General features: G+C 35.0%; 1 protein-coding gene across 4 annotated transcripts in view; it reads left to right on the top strand.

Moving 5' to 3' along the window:
• The window catches only part of LOC137652344 (mannosylglucosyl-3-phosphoglycerate phosphatase), a 266,291-nt gene that overhangs the window by 18,797 nt on the left and 239,810 nt on the right, over positions 1-7,684 (top strand). The window contains exon 1 of one of the 4 annotated variants that reach the window (XM_068385697.1): positions 6,823-7,144. The exons of 2 other annotated variants lie outside the window; for them this stretch is intronic. The gene's annotated coding sequence lies outside the window, so the exon portion shown is untranslated. Of the gene's footprint in view, positions 1-6,822; positions 7,145-7,336; positions 7,671-7,684 lie in introns of those variants that run through there. One more of the 4 variants, XM_068385698.1, reaches the window with a different exon arrangement.

Here is a 7,684-nt window from a genome sequence, read left to right as displayed (position 1 = left end):
TTGGGCTTATAGTATCTTGCTTTATCCACTATGGTTGTAGCTTGGCTAATAATAATAATAATAATAATAATAATAATAATAATAATAAAATGACCCGGAAGAGGTATTGGAGAGGAAAGGACTAAATAAACAGGGAGCGCAGCCATACATACGAACAAGACAAGAAGGAATATCACAGTGTGTATTTATAGAATTCGATGTACTGCTGGCGGTCCTTGCTGTGAGAAATTGACATAATGCATGAAATGCCAGCTTCATAGTGAGAAAAATTTAGCCTGTAACTTTCAACTACATTGATTTTTCTACAATAGAAAATAATGAGGATTAGATCTATTTTAATATAAAAATAAAACGTCACAAAGTACGAATCATCTCACTCTTCGGTACTCTTATCTTCACAGTGTTGTGCGTAGGAAATGAGGTCATCTACGATTCTACGTCATGCGTATCCTTACATAAAACCTAATCACGTTACGTCTATGGAGAGCGAATGTTAATGGGTCAAATACATACCTATAGAAAGTAATAGAACAAATAAAACATATTGAATAAACAAAGCACGTAACTTCGAACAGTTACAAGAAAACTGTGCTTCTTTGTGTGGTCAGAATTTAAACACACGCATACCTTTAAGAATTCAGTGTGAGGATAGAAACAGTTTGAGTAATTTAATATGTTGCTTATTTATTCTAAGTTTGATCTGTCTCTTTAGAGAGACCCTAACCGTTGGATAACCGATTATGTAATCGGCGTTAGATCAACAAGACGTACGTCGTTTCAATGTCACTAGATTCGTATACGGGATCCAAAGAATATGTAATACATCATTGGATACTGTGTGCCACGAGACAGAGGTTCAATGGTGTAATAAATGTCGATTATTTGAGTGATAATCTGTCAAAGTTATATCATAAAAGCACATGTCCCTCTCATTTCAGTAGGTGCCAAGTATGATCACCTACAACACACATTAATGTCCTTTAGATCTTGAACGTGATGGTGGTGGATGATGTTGCTTCTCTGCGAACTTTGTTGTTCAAAGCAAGAATTTATAAGATGCTGTAACACGAAGGAATATAGGCTAACAGTGAATCATATATGCCTATTGAATATTCATTCAAAATAAGCGACCGCACAATTAAACAAAATATTCATGACATGCTTTATGAAGGCTGCCAATGCATACCTCGGGCAGTTACTTTCACCGCCAACCGAAACGTTTGTATTCGTTACACGCACTTGTCTGATCTGTGACCCGGTAACTTTCGCAAGCCTAAGTGAATTCTCTGATGATGTCATATGAACAGAAATTACTCGTAAGATTAAAAATAATCAGATATAATATTGTTGACATTTTACAATCGCTATAGACATGTCAGTAATTGTTCAGTGGCTACTTTCTTCTTGGTAAGAGTAGAAGAGACTAGCTGTGGTAAGCAGTTCTTCTAGGATACTCCAAAAGTAAACCATTGTTCTCTAATCTTGGGTAGTATCATAGCCTCTGTACCATGGTCTTCCACTGTCTGGGGCTCGAGTTCTCTTGCTTGAGGGTACAGTCTGGCACAATACTCATCTCAATCATCTTACTCTTGTTTTTTTAAAGTTTTTATAGTTTATATATAAAAGATTTATTTCAATGTTTTTACTGGTCTTCAAATATTTTATTAAAATTGTTCATTAATTCTCTTGTAGTTTATTTATTTCCTTATTTCCTTTCCTCACTAGGCTATTTTCTCTGTTGGAGCCATTGGGCTTATAGCATCCTGCTTTAGCAACTAGGGTTGTAGTTAAGTAAGTAAGTAAGTAAGTGATAACAACAACAACAACAACAACAACAACAATAATAATAATAATAATAATAATAATAATAATAATAATAATAATAACGCACCACGTATGGCACTAATTCACGTGTAAATAATAATCGTGTATATAATTTTTTTTTTTAAGTTTAATTCCAATACACTTACCATTTTCCGATGCTTGACACTTTAATATGGTTAAATCCTCTTAGTTAATAAAATCATCATTACCATTTTAGTGAGCTTGCTTTAATATCTTATTATTGCCATATGGTGCATTAAGATATTCAATGCAGATAGAAATGGGAAACCACCTGTTGAGATTATATACAGTATGACAATTCAAAACTTTAATAAAATATTTGGTCAACTATTCTAGTATCATTGACTTCTCGGATTACTATCTTAGTTACACAATGAAAATTCTCTCGTTGTTATTTTACGTGTGTTAAATAACAGAGGCAGACCACTCATTGAGATTCGTAGAGTCCAGTGAATTTGTTATGGAATGAAAGATAAAAACTGGAATCATGTTATGTTCGAAAAGTTAGACAGCGGGGTGGGGGTGGGGGGGGGGGGGGGGGGGGGGCGGAGACGCAGAAGGGAACATGAAATATTGTCAGTAATTTTTCACTCCCTTAGATATATCATAGGTTTAAAGGTCGGTCAAGAATGGCAGAGGCAAAGGACAGTGACAATACCCTAGCAGGATAATGCTCTACACCCAAGCTAGGACCAGGAAGGGCCAGAAAATGGGTGCTGATGACTCAGCAGGTAGACCTTAGCTCACAAGGATGGTGAGGTTGCAGATACTACAAGAAATTATCGAGCTTGAGCCGAGCTGGAACCCCTGTCCGGCAGATCGCCAACCAGGGACGTTTCCAATAGGCCATTCCCTATTCTGTTATAGAAATTTTGTAGCTTGTAATTTTATGATATAGCACACTAAGTCCACAAAGCTGAATATGATATGAATTGAATATCTACGGTGCGGTAGAAATATAAAAATCTGTTAGTGTTGATTGAGAATAGCTCTGGAAATAACGATGTGTTGTATAGTATTCTTTATTCAGAATAAAACTACAGGTATAGATTGATGTTAGGAACACTCAGCCTCTCCTAACAACATGTCAATGTTTGAGTGATAAATACGTTTTGTGTTTAAAATAAAAACCCTTGAGAGTTATATAATATCTAATAACTGATAAAACCATTTCTTTGCTGAAATGCTGATATTCGGTTAATAAAAGTGTAGTTTCTTTTTCTTTAGCTCTGATTTTGAAGAAGACTTCAGTGATGAAAAATATTTATCTTTTTGTTCTTAAGTTTACAAAATCAGCTGAACAAAACAGTAATTTTAATATACGGTGTAGGGCTGGCTTAATAGAAGAGCCAAAGAAACATAATGGTTCATCAAGAGATTGACTTTTCCCTGTCTGCTCCCTTATCTTCCAATATGATAATCATTTACGAAACTATCGTTACTTTTTTTTTTGAAGTGGCTATGCTGGAGGGTACTAAGCCCGGCATGGTGTGTCCATTCCGCCATATTGACCAATGTTATCTGATATTTTGTCTATTAGCATATGGCTTGCATTTATATTTTCTCTGTATATACAGTCGTGTACATGGTGTTTTTTATGGTAACCATTAATGTTAATATTTTTCACAAGCATGGGGAAACCTTTTTATTGTTTTTAATTCTTATTTTCTCCGGAGATATTGAACAAATCCAGGACCTGTGCGTCCCAGGATGCGTCAGTGTCGTCTACTTACTGTATTGCAATAGTTTTGGACTACATGGCTACATTAGAGATCTTACAGCTGTCTCCAGACAGTATGGTATTCCATTACGTTCCATTAAAAAACGGGATGTCATTCTTTTGGAAAGGGGAATGACAGTGATTATTAGGACTAAGAACCCTGCTTCTCTCAAGTCCTGTTATGAATGTTGATGTCACTGAGATTCAGGACTTAAAAATGTGTGGCAGTCATAACCACTTTTATTTATGTTCCATTTATCGGAATCCAGACTTGGATGGTTCTATCTTCCATTGTCTTTTTTACCTATATGGCTAAGATAAGAGATGATAAAAAGGCTCTTCTTGAGTCTGATGGTAATTCCAATGTTCATCATAGGAATTTTGTCAATTCTTTTTCTCCTACTGACCACTGAATCACCCTGTGAGCAAATCAAAAGTGAGGCTACTCACAAGGCTGGTTATTACTTGGACCTAGTATACACTGATTACCCTGGTGTTATAACTAGCGATATTTGTCCTCCATTGGGGAAATTTGATTATGAGTTTGTTTTGTTAGTAATTAAGACTGAGGAGTCTGTCCCTAATATGTAATGCTCTTATAAGAAATACTGTTTATATAATCTCAATTAAACTGGAATGGCCTTCTGAGTGATCTTCTGCATTTGAATTGATCATAATATTATAAAATGGTTGAGCCTGTTGTTCTCTTAGATAAATATCTGGTCAATATGATTGATAAGGGTATTCCGTTTCGTGTGTTAAAATACCGAATCAATGACAAACTTTGGTTCAACGATGATTGTAGGCACACTTATTTGGAGAATAAGGACAGTATCATCTTCGGAAATAGTAGATTAGATATGACTTGGAATAGTTATACTCAACTAAGAGCTGTTGCTTAGATTTTATGTTTCAATTGAAAAGGATTGTAATTTGACTGTTAAAGACAGGTGATATAATAGCTCTTGAGTTGTCTGTTATTTCTTTGCAAGGTAAAGAAGATATTCTTTACAGCATTTGATATAGAATTGGTAATGTTACTCCAATAGGTAAACGTGTTTGTGATAGCTCTAACGATGTTGATCAGCGCCCAATTCCCATAACTCATATTATCTAAAGTTTTGGAATGTCTTTTGGCAGAGCATCTAAATATGTATGCTGATGATAACCATCTGTTCCCCGTTTTCTATTTTGGCTTTCACAAAAGCATTGGAGCATTTGATGCACTTTTTACAATTTCCAATGCTGGGCAGGAATCCCTTGATTGTGATCAGGAAGTTCATATGATTGGCCTTGATTTTATTATTGACTTTGACCTTACTATTCTCGAGGTCCTTCTTTTCAAATTCAAACACGTGGGAGTAGGTGGGTCTTTCCTGAGTATCATTATTGAATCTTTAAGGCATAGACTATAAAGAGTAGTTGTTGATTAGCACCACAGGGACTATAGGAATGTAATATTTAGTGTTAATCAGGTAACGTTTTTGCCCATTACTTTTCATACTATATACGCATGATATGTGTTTTGGCCTAGAAAACAAGCTAGTTGCATATACAGATGATCCTACTTTTTTTCTTATATCAAGTCCATATCCTGTATGTGTATTTGCAGTTTCTGTTTTTCTTAATATAGATCCTGCTGAAATAACACGGTGAACAATTATGGGGTACCGTATGAAGTTGAACCCTAGCAAAACTTTGAGCATGATTGTAAGTAAGCCAAGGACAAATGTATCTTAACATCGATCTTTGCATTGGCAATGTCTTTTTTAACTAATTTATTTGAAATTTTAGGCATGATACTTTATTGCAAATTTACTTTTACGAAACACACCCGGTGTTTTTTTTTAACTGCACTATATATATATATATATATATATATATATATATATATATATATATATATATATATATATATATATATATATATATATATATATATATATATATCTTTAATTCTACCATGTTTTGAGTATTGTTCGCCTGTCTGGTCTTCAGCTGGTGACTCGCATCTTATTTTGTTAGACAAAAACTTACAGTCTATTATATTCCTCATTCCTGATCTGGACATTAATCCCTAGCACCATTGTTCAGTTAGTTGCTTGAGCATGTTGCATAAGATATTTCATAATTTTGATTATCATTTGAGTTTTCTTGAATTTTACCAGCCTGTACGTAGTACTACGTATACAGCTAATTCTAACAGTCTTGCTATCTGCATCGCAAATTCCAATCCTACGCCGTATCCAAGACTTTTGATTTTAGCTGCGAACAGATATCTCATTTACTTCTCATTCACTGTATCACCTCTCCTCTATCTTTTCATGTTGATTTCATATACAGTATATATATATATATATATATATATATATATATATATATATATATATATATATATATATGTGTGTGTGTGTGTGTGTGTGTGTGTGTGTGTGTAAATGTTAGGGCCTGCTCTACGTGGAAAAAAATTATGTTGCACGTTATTTGTATATCAATAATGAAAATCAATGTCATACGAGATACGAAAAACAAGAAGAAGACTCGAACTAATGTTTGTTTTGATTTACGGAACACCGAATACATAGAAAGAATCTATAGAGAGGTACAACGGCGGCTAAACATATTGAAAAAAGACACTTTACTCCAGTAATTTTAGTTGGCATTAGTATCTATATGCATCTATGGAACCAACACTAGGAGAAAAGCTATCGTTTCATACGCTTGAACATATTCTAAGTTTTTTTTTATTGGAACAATTGCTTGAATAATAAATAATGAGATAAAGAAATGAAAACAAAGAAGACATTCAAGCTGCACTATGTTATAATCTATTTACAGTTTCACAAACACATAGACAAGGAATTTACTATTTAATAAAAGATAAATTTAACATAAGTCGTTTGTACTCTGCACCCAATTTGATTATACAAATGCTATTTTTTTAAGTTCCTGAAGTGTTATCATACAATAGATTTACACAGATGTTTCTGTGTTTTAGTTAGGTTATCAATTTTAAGTACCAATTAATGTGAGCAACAATAAAAAAAGTACATTTCAACGCAGTTTTAAATCAGATTCAGTGAGCCAAACTAAAATTAATTGGAGGCGATGCTTATGTAATAGAAATAGCGAAATGAAATGGTTCGTTAATTTCATCGTTGTGTTTTGTCACTTCCCTTCTTTTGATAACAGAAATATCCCACAAAAACAGGCAACCAACTAACCATTGAAATATATTTCAGTAAGATGAAGTGTACTGTATTTAGCGCAGTACCGTAGTATTGTAGTTCTATATTAAGCCAGACCCTGTGACCCAGTGATACAGTGTAAGCTTTGCCAGGGCCAAACATAAGTCCGTTGACCTACTGACAGAATAAAGTTCTAGATTAGATAGGTTTGCGAGCTTCTTCCCTACGGTGCCGGACGCAGCAATTCACAGCGGAAGGGTCAATTGCGGAATCCCTGGTGAAAGTGGCTCTCCTGCAGCCCCTTGGAATCGTCAAGGTTACTCCCGTTATCATCATCTCAACAGAACGTGCCAGTTAAACAGGGGATCTTTATTATTTGTTTTGCGTAACGGTAAGTGTATATCTTATCCGGTCTGTATTGTTGGTGAGTTTACCTCTTGAGATCGTGATCGCTCTCGGTCGCAACATAGCTGTTCGCGTAAGGAAAGGATCGTGCCTGTTCTTGCATAATCGCAGGCTGATTATCACCACCAGTGTAACGTCATAGAAGTTGGTGTGTGTGTTTCATGTAAAGTACGTAACCTTGGAATCTTTAACCTAGCTTGGTTGTAGCCCACGATTAATTGATCAGCTTAGCAGACCATTGCAAATAACTTTAATGTGATACCGTTTCGTCCTAGTGGGCCACTAGAAGACGGATTAACGTCACTAAAACGCCTTTTTAGCTATACAAATGTACTGACATTTCACATAGCAGGTAACACCCACATTGTGAAAGCCCGATAGGTCAAGGAGTTGTTTAGAAACCGCTAGACTTAAAGTAAAGTGACATGAAAATTGACTTTTAGTTATGCTTTGGCCCAAGCTAGTCTAGCCCACCAGTTCTCGTATGTAATTTTGGCACACCATTATAGGAGGTAAAAGCTCATTT

This window comes from Palaemon carinicauda, chromosome 13 (assembly GCF_036898095.1).
Source record: "Palaemon carinicauda isolate YSFRI2023 chromosome 13, ASM3689809v2, whole genome shotgun sequence".
NCBI lineage: Eukaryota > Metazoa > Arthropoda > Malacostraca > Decapoda > Palaemonidae > Palaemon > Palaemon carinicauda.
The sequence above is the reverse complement of the archived record's forward strand: the minus strand, read 5'-3'. Positions and strand labels throughout refer to the sequence as shown.